Below are 17000 nucleotides of genomic sequence, written 5' to 3' on the forward strand. Positions count from 1 at the left end.
ATGTAGAGTAGGGAGAATATAAATGTATGTTTACATTTTCCATATGTTTACAGCATTCCACTTGTTCCCTGGCATAGTAGATATGAATTGAAGAAAAAGAAGGCATAGTTTGTTTCTAAAGCTAACACTTAAAAAGCTAAAACTTAAAATGTGAGTTGAAGAAAAAGAAAGTATAAGTTGTTTCTAAAGCTAAAACTTAAAATGTGAGTTGAAGAAAAAGAAAGTATAAGTTGTTTCTAAAGCTAAAACTTAAAATGTGAGTGTAAATGTATTGTTAGCCTTAGAATAAAATTTTATTTTCACTTTTGATTTGCCATTTTTTTGGAAAGTTACCTGTTTAAGGAAGCAATTCATTTGTGTTCTGGATTGATGAATTTAAGAGAGCCACATTTTAATCCTTGATTCCCTGAGGATTTTCTTTCACAATACCTTTCTCCTTTAAGTCCCTAAAACTACAGTCCTTTTGAGTGAATAGGGGCTATTTTATACACCACCCTGCTCCCAATCCAATTAAAGTTTCCATAATAGATGGATTAGGGAAAGTTTACTTCTTAGCAGAAATAAAGCTTTAGAAAAATGGTGCCCAGATAGCAAGGGGGAATGTGAGGGAAAGCGGAGAAAATTAAGGAGATAATGGTCAGTAATCTTAACTTGTCTGATGTTTGCGCTGTTCAAAATATATCGGACTTTTAAACTAAGGGGGACAATGCTTCAGATTCTTTAACCATTTTGTTGCTGAAGTTTGGCTGTCTCTTCAATTTTCTTCACTTTTGCTTTTGTTATCTGCATCTTGGGCAAATATGTCTAATCCTTTACTTCAAGTGTCTGTGTGTTTTGTCGCATTTCCTTTTTTTTTTTTTTTTCTTCTTTCTAAGTGTGAGTGATAGTGTTGGAAGGAGGTTAGGGAATGGAAAAGTTAATCTGGATAACAGTCTACTTGCATAATTATATAAAGAAATAACCTAATAACAGTGAGTATACTTCAGGTCTCATTTTTAAGTGTGTATTTGTATATTTGTATTTCAGAAATTAAATAATTTGTTTAAAAAATATTTTACAAGTATTCTTTGGTAAATTTTGTTTCCGTTAGGCTCTAATAGACCAAATCAATATATTTAAGTATGGTGATTTACTTGGACAAAATCAATAAAATGTAAATTCAGAATTGTTTTTGTTGTTGTTTAGAGATAAATATTACCTGTCTTTACAAGTCAGTGGAGTTTTTACTTCAACTCTCTCAACCTAAACTTTGGAAGATTTTAGTTGCTTGAGGAAATCTGTTTTTGTTTTTTTTTTAATCGATAATCAACACATATTAGCCAAGACAAAGAGTTAGCCAGAGAAATACCACCTTTACAGCAGTTAAGTCAGATATTTCCAAGTCTATGAAACAATAAGCAGTCATTAAAAAACAAAAAAAACAAAAGTATTTACTATGTTATTATTCCTAAATTGGCCCTAGAACTTTCCTTTTTCAAGAATACTGGATTGTGGTAAGGCTAAATGTTTAATGAGTCTCTATGTTAAAGGCTACACTTATCTTCCAATTAACCCCAAGACCACTCTGGCATTTTTGTAAATCCACAGAAGTATTTTGAGTGAGGCCTAAAGGGTAAGCTGCAGGCTGCCTGTGAAAAATGTAAAAAGACTAACCTGCTAACAAACCCTGTGCAATGGGACAAAGAAAGTTTAATCCGTATTATGGTAAATGCAGGCTTAGTGTCCCCAAAGGCCTTTGCAGAGTGGAGCAAAACAAAGAAGGGGCAGCACTAATAAAAATCCAGTGCTTTTATTTTTATACACAAAATTGTTGCAAAAGAAAAACTGATAATAGCATTAAGAAAAGGTTTGAATGGTGGTTTTAAATATGATACTAAACATTGTATTTGTTCACCAATTGAATGCAGTTTGTTGTACATAAAGAAGCTAAAAGTAACATGTGCAGTGTGGCCATGTTAATATTGCTAAAGAAACCTTTAGTTGAATAGTATGATTTTGGAGTTTTATTTCAAAGTCATAAAATCGCAATAGTATTCCTTTTGCAAAGTATATAAATACATCTTGTATATGAAAAATGGGGATTAAAAAGACTTCTTTTCTCAAGCTTTAACTGTAATCATTGTTCTATGCCTTCAGAACTTTTGGGACATATATTATAATGGGTAGGAATAAAGAATACAGAATTTTTTTCCTTTTCAAATTAACATTTCCCTCAAAAGCGTTATCTCTGAATTTTGGAAAGCCTAAATTTTATAACACTCAAAAATTAAGGATCTGGGTTATTTTTACTCTAGATAGGTAACAGAATCATGAATAACTGTCCCGAAGCGAGTTTAGAGAATTTGGTTTCATTATTTAGTCACATTTAACTGACTCCCTTAATGAAACCTTAAAGTGAGTTCTAATCTAACTTTTTATTTTCTTTAATTTCTTAACCTCAAATTTGAAATGAAATGTTTGCAGTCTTAACCATTATTCAGATCATATATGCCTCTTAAAGAGCTTAAAAGAGTTTGAGATTATATAGCAGAAAATTCTTACTCATTATCTAATATAGGGTTAGGTAGTAAATTCTTTAAAAAAAAAGTAAAATATCATGTAGAATTTTGAAGTGAAATAAAATAATTCAGATGAACTTAATATTATCAGATATTGTGAAGGACAAAAAATTTCAGGAGATGTTATGAGATTATAGCTGGGAGATCTTAGAATATTTGAACGTATTTTATGACTGCTTTGTAACATTCTTTTGACTATGAATTTTTGTGATTATTTTTAAATAATATATTTCGTTTCATATATAAGCCTCATTTCTGAAATGAGTAAGCATTCTTTTTAGCAATTATAATAATATGTTAATGAGATATTAATGAAGATGCTAACAATTCCTTTTATTATGAAGTGCTTGGCATTTTTAAAGGGCTTTCGCAAGCTTAATTTTGTTAATACCTCGCAGCTCTCTGAGGTCTGTGGGACAGGCATTAATAGTCCCTATTTTACAGATAAGGAGATTGAGACTTTGTGACCTTAAGCAACTTCATGGCATCATATAGGTAACAAGCTTGTGCAATTCGAACTCAAATCTGGGATACTGACTTGAAATTCCGTACTGCTTCCCAAAGTACCAAGTTGATGCCATGTGCAAGTATGTCACAGTTTCTTCTTTGCCTCCCCTGTTCCCTCCCCCGTCTCCCCCTTCATCGCCTCCCTCTCCCTTCCTCTCCTTTCCCTTCCAGCTGTTAGAACATTTTATGTTCACAGAAAGGCATTTATAATGATGAAAAGATAATATGATATTTTAAATGGATATTATAATGCATATGAGCTCTGCTTTGACTTGATACATATACATATATATGTATAAACACACATATGCCAATTTTAGAAATCAAATAATTATTGAGAATCAGGCCCTTATGTTGTAGACCTTGGAAATCCAACAGTGAGTAAGATAGATGCTGTTCTTCTTAGTGATACTCACAGAGCTTGTACTCCAACCGAGGGTGATCAGTAAGCAATTTCAGTCTATTACAGTCAGTGTTATGGTAGGGGTGATGTGGATGTATATATCTTGTTGTCTGTATTGTTGGGGGGACAGGAGGAAGGAGTTCATGGAAGATTTCATTGAAGAAGTGACATTTAAACTGTGAACTAGAGGATGACCAGGAATCTCCTAGATAAATGAGGAAAGTACATTCAGATTCTGGGAAGTATACCCATTTGAGAGAACACTGAGATGGTTGAGATAGAGAAACAGAATCATAGTTGTGGTTGGAGCTTAGGGTGTAGGAGTAGTTGGTTGGAGATGAAGATGGATGTATAGATCTAAGCTCAGTGAGCAACCATTGAAAAATTTTAGGCTGGTAACTAACCCAATGAGATTTATTTATTTTAAAGGTTAACTGAGATTGATATTTGTACTTTAAGCTTTTTCTTTGATTTACAGAGTTCCTTTTGTATTATCTTTAAAACATAAGAATACATATTAATATATATTAGATATATTTATTGCCCTTTTATTATATAAATGATATTTATTGAGATACTCTTTTAATAAAATACGACACTTCAAAAGATTAGGGCATGTCTGAGCATTTTGAAGTGATGATTGATATGTTTGCTAAATAAGAAATTAATTATTTGTAGTGTTTCTACTGTGAAAACCCTTTCTAGAGAAGCAATCACAGATATGGTGACCATACATGTCTAATTTTCTAGAATTGATCCAGTTATTTCTAGAATACAAATATTTATTTCTAGAATTGAAATATTTTTTCTTGTAGTCAGATGATTTGTCAAATGATATTTCCCCAATTTCTAGTTCAGAAAGCATTTACCATACATAAAAGTTTCTGTGATCACCTTGAATTTTTAAAAAGAAAAAAATGATGATTTTTATACCTTATGTTTCAAGAAAATATTTGTTAAAACAGACGAGTGGATAAGTGAAGCTACATTTCATTTTGTCTGAACAAAATGAAAAGGAGGGAGCACAGCAAATTTCATTCACATAACTGGCAATGGATAGTATCTCTTTTCTAGGTGTGAAACGTTATTCTTAGACATTAAACAAATTCAGAATGTATCCCCTAGTGCAAGCTGCATGCTGGCAACAAGATATAGGAGTTCAATGTGTATACAGAGATAAGAATGACATGTAATTTGTGTTAGAATTTGACTGTTAATTGTGTATAAAGCTGGCCTTTTTGAGTCCAAACATTTGGCAGGGTTGTTAATTGGGGAAAAGAGAAGAAGTTTGAATAAAATTACATGTAGAAAAGATAGACATTTACATAATTAGCAAAGTCCTTTCAATTAATAAGTATGTGTCATTTTTTTGGAGCCTTGGCAGGTTAGTAGTTTCATTTGTTTTTGATAAAACCAATGGCAATTTATTTGCATTGTGGTGTTTTTAGTGGCAAGACTCAGTCTAATTTTTGTCTAATTTTTTAATACCACAAGGTATCTTAAACATTCTTAAGGTTTTCTGTGAAACTTTAAAAAACGTATTTTTATATGATTATGACTGTCAATATCAAATTGATAGTTGAATGGAAATTCTGAAAAGATTGGGTAACTTCACATTATAATTTTTTTTTGATTCTGCATTTGTCTTTTAAGGACAACTTTAGCTGCTTGTTACAGAAAATAGGAACTGTCTAGGCTTCATTTCCTTATAAATTTTGTCGTTGCTTTAGAAGGGTGGGCTCATGTGTGATTTGGTCATAATATGCACTTCTAGGGTTCATCACAGTGTCTGGTGTACAGATAACTACTCAATGAAGATACCGCAAATGAAGGAAAAAGTAACAACAGTAACAGGAAAGAATACTTACAATACATTATGTGCTAGGAGTTATGTATGTTAACTCATTTAATTTGTACCGTTGCAATTATTTTTAGTATTTTACAGTTAAAGAAAGTAAGGTCCTGTGAAATTATGAGTAATTTTCCCCAAAATTGCTAGTCATTTTGACCCCAGGCAGTCTGATTCTAGAATTCATTCTCGGTTCTGTTGCTTATAGGGCCATCTCAGTTGGGGAATGGGCCTTCTCAGTTGGAGGAAATGTCTGGAAACACCTTTGTAAGGGAGGCAGTGAATACATTCATTAAGATTTATTCCCAAAGTAAAAAAGTTGGTTTAAAAGTACTACGGATGGTACAATACCATTGTAAAATGCAGTGGATTATTCAGACAAAATAATATATGCCTTATTGACTGATTTTGAAAACTGTAAGTAGAAACAACAACAAAGGTAAACATTTTAAATTCTTACCTTTTGCAAAGTAATTTATCCTGTCCTCAGTGTATATTTTTCTCCTTAGAGATGTTTTTCAAAGAGGAGTAAAGATCTATATTATGAAAAAAGAAATGGTGTGGATAAAAATAGTTTCAGAGACATATTTTAAGAAAACATTTAAGAAGACAAGATTCAGCCTAAAAGACATATTCTCACACACACACACACACACACACAGTCACTCACTCACTCACTCACTCACTCACTCACTCCCATTCTCTCTCTCTTTCCTAGAAGGTAATGCTGGCAATTAAATAAAATTTGGGCCAATAAGATATAGGTGGAAATTGCCACCTTGGAGTTTTAGGAAAGCATTTTACTGGAGGCACTGGAGTTCGTTTGGTTTTGCCGTTTGCTCTTGTCCTTTTTCTTTGTATTCCTCCCTAAAACTTAAACGTTGGAACAAGTCAGGAAAATCAGAAACCTCAAGCTGTGCGTTCTTGAACCACTGATCCAATAACTGGCTCCCTTTGGATTACCTTTGTTACTTGACAAGAAAGAGAAAGTCCCTAATTTGCTTAAAATAATTTTAGTTAGATTTCATGTGTGTGTTCAGTCACTGAGTCATTTCTGACTCTCTGCAACCCCACGGACCACAGCCGGCCAGACTCTTCTGTCCCTGGGGTTTTCTCAGGCACGAATACTCGGGTGGGTTGCCATTTCCTTCCCTGGGGGATCTTCCTGACCCAGGGATCGAGTCCACATCCCCTGCATTGAGGGACAGCTTCTTTACCACTGAGCCATGGGGCAAGCCCCGATTTTACCTGGCAGCCAAGTGTAACTGTCGTTGACTGAGCCACCATTTTGTTAAATTATCATTATGATTTCCCATGTTTTGTATTAGCAGTTGTAAGATTCATACTGAAAATCAGAAAACTAACTTTATCTACTAGTACATGTATCTGTTTTTTTTTAATTAGAAAAAAAGCTAATTGGATGCTAATGGCTTGACAGCGTTGTGTTGGTTTTCTGCTGTACTCGGCTGTGTGTATACATGCATGTGCCCTTTCTGTGTGTCCCTCTCATCCACCCTGCCCCATCCCTTCCCTCTAGATCATCTCAGAGCATCAAGCTGAGCTCCCTGTCATACACCAGCTTCCCACTAGGTTTCCCTGGTTAAAACTTTCAGAGCAACAAAATAGCTTTAAATTTGGGTTAGCGCTCTCTCATTTCTAAGCAGGATACTCTGTGAAGTTGATTTTGCTGATATAACGTCCCTCTTCCCAGGTTGTTTGGCTGTATCTTATGTTAGACAATTGCACTAGTTTATATAGCTTGTGTACATCACTGGGTTGGATAATAACATTTTAAAAGGAAAAGCATTTTTAGGGAAGTATAAGTTGCTATTTGAATAATGAATGTTATAAACATTCTTGTAACTGCTTATTGTTGCCCTACTTTGCAGCTACAAGATTAAGCTAGGCTATTTTGTAAAGCCTGACAGCAGGCCTGAGAATCTTCTGTTTCATTGCTTTTTAAAATGTGGTTCACATGGGTCAGAATGGCCATCATCAAAAAATCTACAAACAATAAATGCTGGAGACGGTATGGAGAAAACGGAGCCCTCTTGCCAAATTGGCAGTTTGTGAATGCGAATTGTTAGAGCCACTGTGGTGCACAGTATGGAGATTCCTTTAAAAAACTAGGAATAAAACTACCATGTGATTCGACAGGTCCCCTAACGGGCATTTACACCTGGGAAAACCACCACTGAGATGCACACACGTACCCCATTGCTCATCACAGCATTGTTTGCAATTGCTAGGACGGGAAGCAACCTAGAGGTCCGTTGACAGAGGAGCAGATAAAGAAGTTGTGGTATGCGTACACAATGGAATGTTACTTAACCACGAAAAGGAACACTTTTCACTCAGTTCTAATGAGGTGGATGAACCTAGAGTCCATTACATAGAGTGAAGTAAGTCAGAACAAGAAAAAGATACTGTTTATGGCATCGAGAAAGATGGCACCAATGGACCTGTTTTCAGGGCAGCAGTGGACACACAGACACAGCAGATTCACAGACACGGGGGAGGGAGAGGATGGGGCAGACTGAGAGAGCAGCACTGAAACGTGTGCATTACCATATGCAAAACGATGGCCAGTGCGGATTTGCTGATGATGTGAGGGGCTCAGGTTCAGGGCTCGCTGACAAACTAGAGGGATGGGGAGGGAGGTGTAGGAGGGAGGGGACATATGTACACCTGTGACTGATTCATGTTGATGTTTGGTGGAAACCAACACAGTACTGTAAAGCAATTATTATCCAATCATAAATAGTTTTAAAAATAAAGTTTTTAAAAATTTTAGAATTGTTGTTAAGCATACTAATAACATTATAGTAGATTTTGAGAGTACAAAAATAATTCTCAGTTTGTGTATTAAAATATCTGTTAAACCTAGAATATTTGATACTCATTTTCAAGATAGGAAATATGGAAAAAGGAATAAGTTAGCAATGATTTAAAATATATTTAATGTGCTTCAAATGACATAAAAATCCTAAGTTAAAAAAATATAAAACATTAGAAAAAGCATTTAAAATAATAAATCAGTATTCCTAAAGTATATAAATATTTTCATTCCCTTGTTGATACTAAACTGATATTCCAAAGATATTTTTAGATATTTTCATTTCTGATAAAATATACATCCAGTAGTGATAAAATAATCTTGAATGATCTTCTCAGCAATATCTTCTTTACTTTCCCTTTATGAACTTTTATTTATATATATATATAATATATATATATCAGTTTCTGTTTTCCAGATCATTTAGCATGTTAAATGGTATTCAAGCCAAATTAACTTGCAGTATTCTTCTTTGGGCTGGAATTGTACCACAGAATTACTGCCACTTCTAAGTAACTGGAGCAGATATCTCTTAACAAAACCAGGTTGATGTTGTAAATTTTCTTTTAGATAGGTAAGACTATAGACATTTGGTTCAGTTTAGAACTAATGTTACAGGTTTATTTCAGAATGTTTCCAGTTTTCAGAGGTAGGGAATTAGAACTCTGTTTTGGACTGCATAAGGACTGCAGTCTAACACAAAACCTGGCAAATAAAAACCAGAAGTTGCCTTATAAATTAGCATTATTAATGTAAAAGAAGAATTATGGGTAAAGAACCTGCATGCAGTGCAGGAGGCCGGGATTTGATCCCTGGGTTGGGAAGATCCCCTGGAGGAGGGCATGGCAACCCACTCTAGAATTCCTGCCTGGAGAATCCCCATGGACAGAGGAGCCTGGTGGGCTATACAGTCCATGGGGTTCCTAAGAATAGGACACAATTGAGCAACTAAGCACACAACAAATTGCAGATGAAGAGGTTCAGAGATGTTAGCAAGTTACTCATGGTCAGAGCCAGTACATGGTGGAGCCAAAATTTAAACCTAGGAAGTTTGTCCCAGAGCCCATACATTTGAAAAATAATTCACTTAATTCTTTTTAATGTTGATGAAGCTTAGTTTTTACTGAAATATAACATACAGAAAAGTGCAGATAATTGTTTCACTTGCTGACTTTTTGCACACAGACACTTGAAGCCAACAGCCGGAACAGGAAACGAATATCACCATCACCAAAAAGCCCTTTTTGTGCCCTCTGTCACTACCGTGATTGAAATGCTGGAAGATTTTCAAGTAAATTGGTTATTCAGCTATCTGTCCCAAATAATTTTTTTCATATTTCACTAAAATAATGTAGTTTCCTACATAAACCAAAATAACATACTACCCAACAAGATTAATAATATTTCTTATTGTCTCATACCTAACCTATATTTGAATGTATCATTCTGTCCCCAAAGTATTCTTTATAACTTGTTTGCCCAAATTAGGACTGTATATTGTATCTGGTTATACAAAGTCTGAAGTCTTTCTTTATTCTACAGTAGTTCTTTATTCATGACACTTACTTGTTGAGGAGACTAGGGCATTTGTGCTATAGAATGTCCCACCCATTTATCAATTTGCTTTCTTGTAGTTATTATTTAGCTTGGTTCTTCTATTCTTTGTAATTCTGTAAACTAGAAGTTAAGTGTAAAGGCTTAATTAGATTAAATATTTTTGGGGAAAGTATAGCATAGGTCCCATCATGGCATCTGGTCCCATCACTTCATGGCAGATAGATGGGGAAACAGTGGAAACAGTGTCAGACTTTATTTTTTGGGCTCCAGAATCACTGCAGATGGTGATTGCAGCCATGAAATTAAAAGATGCTTACTGCTTGGAAGGAAAATTATGACCAACCTAGATAGCATATTGAAAAGCAGAGATATTACTTTGCCAACAAAGGTCTGTCTAGTCAAGGCTGTGGTTTTTCCAGTAGTCATGTGTGGATGTGACAGTTGGATTGTGAAGAAAGCTGAGCGCTGAAGAATTGATGCTTTTGAACTGTGGTGTTGGAGAAGACTCTTGAGAGTCCCTTGGACTGCAATGCGATCCAACCAGTCCATCCTAAAGGAGATCAGTCCTGGGTGTTCTTTGGAAGGAATGATGCTAAAGCTGAAGCTCCAGTACTTTGGCCACCTCATGCGAAGAGTTGACTCATTGGAAAAGACTCTGATGCTGGGAGGGATTGGGGGCAAGAGGAGAAGGGGATGACGGAGGATGAGATGGCTGGATGGCATCACGAACTCGATGAATGTGAGTCTGAGTGAACTCCGGGAGTTGGTGATGGACAGGGAGGCCTGGCGTGCTGCAATTCATGGGGTCGCAGAGTCAGACACAACTGAGTGACTGAACTGAACTGACAGCATAGATGGGGCTTCCCTGGTGGCTCAGAGGGTAAAGCGTCTGCCTCCGATGCAGGAGACCCAGGTTCGATCCCTGGGTCAGGAGGATCTCCTGAGGAGGAAAAGGCAACCCACTCCAGTATCCTTGCCTGAGAAATCTCGTGGACAGAAGATTCTGGCAGGCTACAGTCCATGGGATCGCAAAAGAGTCAGACACAACTGAGTGATGAACAACAGCATAGCATAGGTGATGGTACTCCTGTTGGAACACATGAGGAAACACATAGTGTCTCCAGACCCACCGTCAGTCTTCTGCCCCTAACTGTACCACCTCTGTGAAACTGTTAGAGTAATACTTGTTCCCTGATAACTCAGTTGGTAAAGAATCCGCCTGCATGCAGGAGACCTGGGTTTGATTCCTGGGTTGGAAAGATCCCCTGGAGAAGGGAAAGGCTACCCAATCCATATTCTGGCCTGGAGAATTCCATGGACTACAGTCTATGGGTTTGCAAAGAGTCAGACACAACTGAGCGACTTTCACTTCACTTTGTTATTTGTCTTAGGGATAAAAGTATTTTATATTTTAAAGAATGTTAAAAGGTATTTTCTATCTTCAGTTCAGAATAATTTTGTTTTTGAAGTTCTCCAAATTATGGACCAAAGCATTACTCAGCTAACAGTTTTGCTTAAATAATGTTTTTTTTTTAAATCATTAAATTGGGAATTACTATCTACAAAAACAGTCATTAGATTTGTCCTTCTTCAAATGGTGATATTACAATGTATATTTCAATGTAGAAAGAGAACAAACAAGGGAAGGGAAAATTTAGAGAGATGAATTAAACAGTAAGAATAGATAAAAGTTAGGAATATAAAAAAATTAAAACCATTTTATTTAACTATTAAAACATTGAAATATAAAGTGTTAAAATTGTTTTAAAGTGAACATATTTTGCTACTTGCCATTAATTACATGCAACGTTAAGTTTTAAAAAATAGGCTTTCATAAGTTTTCCAGTAATCTTGCCTGGTAAACACCATGGACAGAGGAGCCTGGCAGGCTACAGTCTGTGGGATCACAAGAGTCAGACACGACTTAGCGACTAAACCATCCACCACTACAAAGTGAATATATGCCTAAAGATAATGTGCGAAAAGGATATTTGCCATATACTAGCTAGTTTTTTGGTGGGAAGGTGGGAGTCAAGGAAGACTTGGGGTTATTTTTTCATCAACTTCCATTTTATGCTTATTTATAACGGCCATTATTTTTACTAATACTGTAAAACTATGAACATGAATAAAATACTAGAAGTTTCATATAAAAAATAAATAGGCTTTCATAAGTTTGTTACAGTTTTATTACACTGATTTTGTCAGCACTGGAGCAAAACCTTTGCCACGTAAGTTGGAGTTCTCATTAACCAGCTGATTTGCCTGAATTCTCATTAAATTGATGAACTCATTTGCTTACAGGGATTGGCATCGATACGGTTCAAGGATGTTTAGAGATTGAAATCAAAACTGTTGAATACATAGGCTTAATTATTGATTCCTTTGTAATTTTCATATGCTAAATAGCAAAAAATTATCCTCCCTGTCCTTAAAAGGAAAATATACATTTGATGTATATAATATGAACTTTGTAGTATGTTGTCAGTTCTTTGTAAGAAATAAGTATTGAATCACTGTAGCCTATTGATATTATAATTTTTAAAAAATTTGTGTTAGTTTACGGAAAACAAGGATTATTCCTGGAGAACATAATGTAACTGACTTGTAATTTATGCCTAACTTGACTGGTATCTTAAAAATTGTCCACTAACACAGGCAGTGTGAAATTATGCAAAAAAAAAAAAAAAAGAACTTATTTATGCTGCTGCTACTGCTGCTATGTTGCTTCAGTCGTGTCCGACTCTGTGCAACCCCATAGACGGCAGCCCACCAGGCTCCTCCATCCCTGGGATTCTCCAGGCCAGAACACTGGAGTGGGTTGCCATTTCATTACTTATTTATGGGGAACATTTAATTATGTTCTATCTAGTCTTAAATGTAAACAAAAATTGATACCTGTTCTTAATTCTGTTAATCTGTTTTTAATTCTGGAATACCAAAACATTGAGTAAACAATACTATAAAATGTAATAACTTTGTAATTGTCATATATGATTTTTGTGTAAATTTTACAGTGAAGCAATTTACTGGATAAAAAGGAACTTTTTAAAGCAATAGTGTAAGAAAATAGATTTATAAGTATATTGCAAGTATTTCTTTCATATTAAAGATAAGTTTTATTCTTAGAAAGTGGCATATCTTCAGGGCTTGTAATTTTTTTCTATAGTCAGAGAACATTTTTTCAGGATGATTGGAAGATAATATCCAATGACCCTGTATTATCTGATTAATTTTTCCAGGATTTACTGTAATTAATTTTTAGTCAGTTGTTGAGCATTCATATTCACAAATAGAAGGTGCCCATCCAAATTAGTGGAAAATCTTTTCTCCACAAAAAGATATCTATTTCCCTCCACTAGTTTCAGAACTATTAGAATTCATTTAATAAGGATTTGCTATAATGTATAGAAAAATATATAATTTTAACTGTTTCACTTCTTGAAAAGCACAGAATAATTATATATTTGTTCTATTCAAAAGGGCATAGTTTTAAAATCTTAAATCATTATGTCTATTTTACGTATATATCTATTCTCTTTCTGCTTAATATGACAGTTATAGACTTCTTCACTAATAGGGCTTGCATTTCAAGATAAGGCTGCATGTAAACAAATTAACTTTCAAAAATAGAGAGCAATTTCTTCTGTAATAACATACCAATTCATAAATTATCAGTGGTATTTTTTCCTTAAAGATAAATGACCCGTCATCCAACACATACTATTAGGTAGTCTAGATGTCTTTGTGTTCTGGGAGATAAGGCTCGTGTATTATTATACCCTAATAAAATGAGTTAATGTTTTAGTATTATCGATAAAAGAGCACTTGGATATATTTAATAACCGAACTGAGAAACACTTAATTTTAGTTGTCTGTAGCAATATAACACAAATTCTCCTGTAAAACAAATTGCACTTTTGGAATATATTTTAATGTGTATTCAACAAAGGAGAAAATGAGGTGATTGAAGTTCAATTTGTAGCATGTTATTAACCATTTCCGCTTGACTAGATGAGTAAAAGGATAATGGATGAGGGTTTTATTATTACCTTTCTACTAAAATGAAGTGGTATAAAAGATAAGGTGATGAGATTAATGAACATAGGGAAAAGGCGTAATCAATCAAGCTCCAGGAAGGACGTGAGAATGGCAGCACCCTATAAGATCTGTAGGAGCACTCCTTACAGAACAGTCCACTCTATCTTCTCTAGGTTTCACTAAGCTGTGGGAAACTAACAGTTGTTGGTGGAAGACAGAGCTAAAACTAACAAGATAGTGTTTAATCAAACATGGATGAAGTTTTGTACTTAGGTTTAAATGGCCTACATAGTAGAGCTCTAGCATAGCATCTGAATTTATTACATTGAGAGCTGAAAAGTGTAGCTGTTGAGTCCATGTGCTCTATCTTCCTCTTTGTTGTTGTTTAATTCTGTGTCTTCTTTTAATCAATACAGTGTAAACATAAGCCCTTCTGTTGGACTGTGGTTACAATTAAACATGGAGTTCCACTTACCCAGGTCTCCTTGTAGGTTTATATTTATTACTGATATTTGTTGAAAAAGATTTCATAAAGCCAAAGTAATTCTCTGGAGATTGTTGCTTTCATGACAGCATTTCTTTAGATTGTGCCCACCTGTTCATTCAACAAAATTTATTGAATGCCTACAATGTGCCAGGGATGCAGAATGTTCCAAATACAACTAAAGAAATATAGACAGTAGACTTTATCATTTAGCTTATAGTCCAGTGAGGGCTTCCCTGGTAGCCCAGATGGTAAAGCGTCTGCCTACAATGTGGGAGACCCGGGTTCGATCCCTGGGTCGGGAAAATCTCCTGGAGAAGGAAATGGCAACCCACTCCAGGAAAATCCCATGGACTGAGGAGCCTGGTAGGCTACAGACAATGGGGTCGCAAAGAGTTGGACATGACTGAGCGACTTCACTTCACTTCCAGTGAGGATAGACATACACATAAATATGTATGTCATTTGGTGATAATTACCAAAAGAGAAAGATAAAAGCATAATACATCTCTAATGACACGCTGCTTCAGAAGAGACCTGAAGAAAGGCAAGGAACAGTCCAACAGTCCGTGAGGGCTGTCCAAGGAAAGAACATTCCAGGTAGAGAGAACAGGAAGTGCAGAGGTCTAGAGGCAAAAGGACAGTTGCGACAGCAAGGAAGCTTGGTGTTTCTGGGAAGTTAGCAAAGCAGCAGCAGCAGCAAAGTAGGATTGGGTTGCAGAAAATCTAGACGAGATAAAGGAGGTATAAAATATAGGCCAAAGTATTTTGTTTGATTATAAGGATAAATTGCTCATCCAGCAGATATTGAGTACCTGAATCTACTCCCAGCTCTGAGAGTTTGCTAATGAGGACAAAGTTCTCGCTCTTACGTGGCTTCCATTCAAAAGGGGTTGAAGAAGAGAGAGAATTAGTAAGTAAATAAATAAATGAACAGTAACAACAACAACAAAAAATGAGCAAGATAATTTCATTTAATACAGTGCTTTGAGGATTTAAAGCTAGGTGATACTGGCTTGAGGAAAGGAGATAGGGAGATTCAGCTTTAGCTTACGTTGCTGGTCCATTTTCTAACCTTTCTCTTGCATTCAGCTTTCTCCTCATAGTGAGGCCATGTACACAGCTTTTTTGAGCATCTCTCTCTCTCTCTGTCATGCTTGCCTTACATTAGCGTTATCAGGATTTAGTGAGATGCAATGTATGCAGTCATCTCACTAAATCCTGATAACGCTAATGTAAGGCAAGCATGTAAAGCATCTGCCACAGGGTCTTTCTCTTTTCTGGCTCATCTAAAATCTAAAAGCAAGAAGTATATCTTGTTTAGTAACTTGTCTTAATTCAGGTTTCCCCAGACTGAAATGCTGAGACAAAGGATCAAATTCAGATAGTTGGGGAACCTCCGGTGACACCCATAGAAGAATTGGAAAATGATAGAGGAGAAAGGGAGACAGTGCTGTGTGTCTGTGAAACCCGCTGCAGAAGGGGTTTCTATGGAAATTTTTGGAAACAGTGCAAAAATCTGTCACAGAATTATCCCTGCTGAGAGTTGAGGGAGCTTTGATATTTATGCACCAACTTCTGAGAAATATTCCAATTAAGTTTCCAAGTATAGGCAATACTCCCCTCAGGTACCGGGCCCTCAGGCACAGAGATGTAGATCCTGGTAGTTGGAAGTCTGCAGGAGGATATTTAAGTTCCACCGGATATGAACAGGGCCCTGATAATATCTGTTACAGTCATTAAATCTTTCTCGGGCAAACAGCATTCCTGGGTAATTTAGTATTTGTCTCTAAAATTCATATTTTCCGCATCCCCTTGATGATTCTTTTCCTAGATCACTTTCTTTCTCCTCTTATTTTCCTTAAACTTTTCTGATTCCTTAACACTCTTGTACCTTTGCAGAGAATAGATGTCCTAAAGGGCTAGTAACCTTTATGTTCCATGCTTGAGGATGGGCAGTTCTCTTAAGTCATCTTCTGAATTTATATGATCTGTGAAGAAAGTAAATTACATTACCTAAGATGTATTTCTCCTTATGCCGGAACTATCGACTCAAATATTAATTACTGCTAAAATCAGCTAAGATAGTTTGTTCTGCATTTTGGAATGCAAGGCATTCATTTTTAAAATACTCTAGAAGTAAACTAGGGAATAGCAAAGATAAGATTGGTGAAAATGGGTAATGACTAAATCTAGGTATTGGGAGTATATGATTTCACTATATTCTTATCCCTGCTTTAGATGTATGTTTGAAACTGTTCATGATAAAAAAGTAGAAAAAAAGGTACTGATTGTTAGAGCCTTCCTGTCTTAAGCTGAATGCTTACTTTACATATGAGCTAATAACTAGTGTTCGTTTTACATGGATCTCTGTAACATCATCACTCCCACCAAGTTAACTGTCTCCCTAGACAATACAAAATCCACCTCCTGGACACAGTGTAAATTTAGCTTTTAGATCACCAAATAGATTACAGAAGAAACGTGTATTACTGTAAAGGTAGAGTGGCTTCCAGATCAGAGCGTCTCAATCTAAACCCTGGTTTTACAGATACATAAGCCTACCTATGTCAATAAGCCAACCATGTAGGGCAACTGGACAGTTTTGGAAGCCTAAACAGAGTAATCACAGAAGGAATCATTGGAACTCTCTATCATATATTGTAGGTGTAGTATGTGGTGTTTAGATATGTGATATATGGCAATATGCTCTTTCTGTAGAAAAGGCAACCTCCATACTCTTAAGTCTAGGTGATATATGTTTG

At 35.6% G+C, this 17000-nt stretch overlaps 1 protein-coding gene and 1 non-coding gene across 2 annotated transcripts in view; both read left to right on the forward strand.

The window, feature by feature from the left end:
- The window catches only part of LRBA (LPS responsive beige-like anchor protein), a 746329-nt gene that overhangs the window by 467878 nt on the left and 261451 nt on the right, over positions 1-17000 (forward strand). The gene's annotated exons all lie outside the window — the stretch shown is intronic.
- Positions 10573-10647, forward strand: TRNAR-CCG (transfer RNA arginine (anticodon CCG)). The gene has a single exon. It is a non-coding gene; the product is annotated as a tRNA-Arg (tRNA).

The sequence above is a fragment of the Capricornis sumatraensis genome, chromosome 17, assembly GCF_032405125.1.
Source record: "Capricornis sumatraensis isolate serow.1 chromosome 17, serow.2, whole genome shotgun sequence".
NCBI classification, from domain to species: domain Eukaryota; kingdom Metazoa; phylum Chordata; class Mammalia; order Artiodactyla; family Bovidae; genus Capricornis; species Capricornis sumatraensis.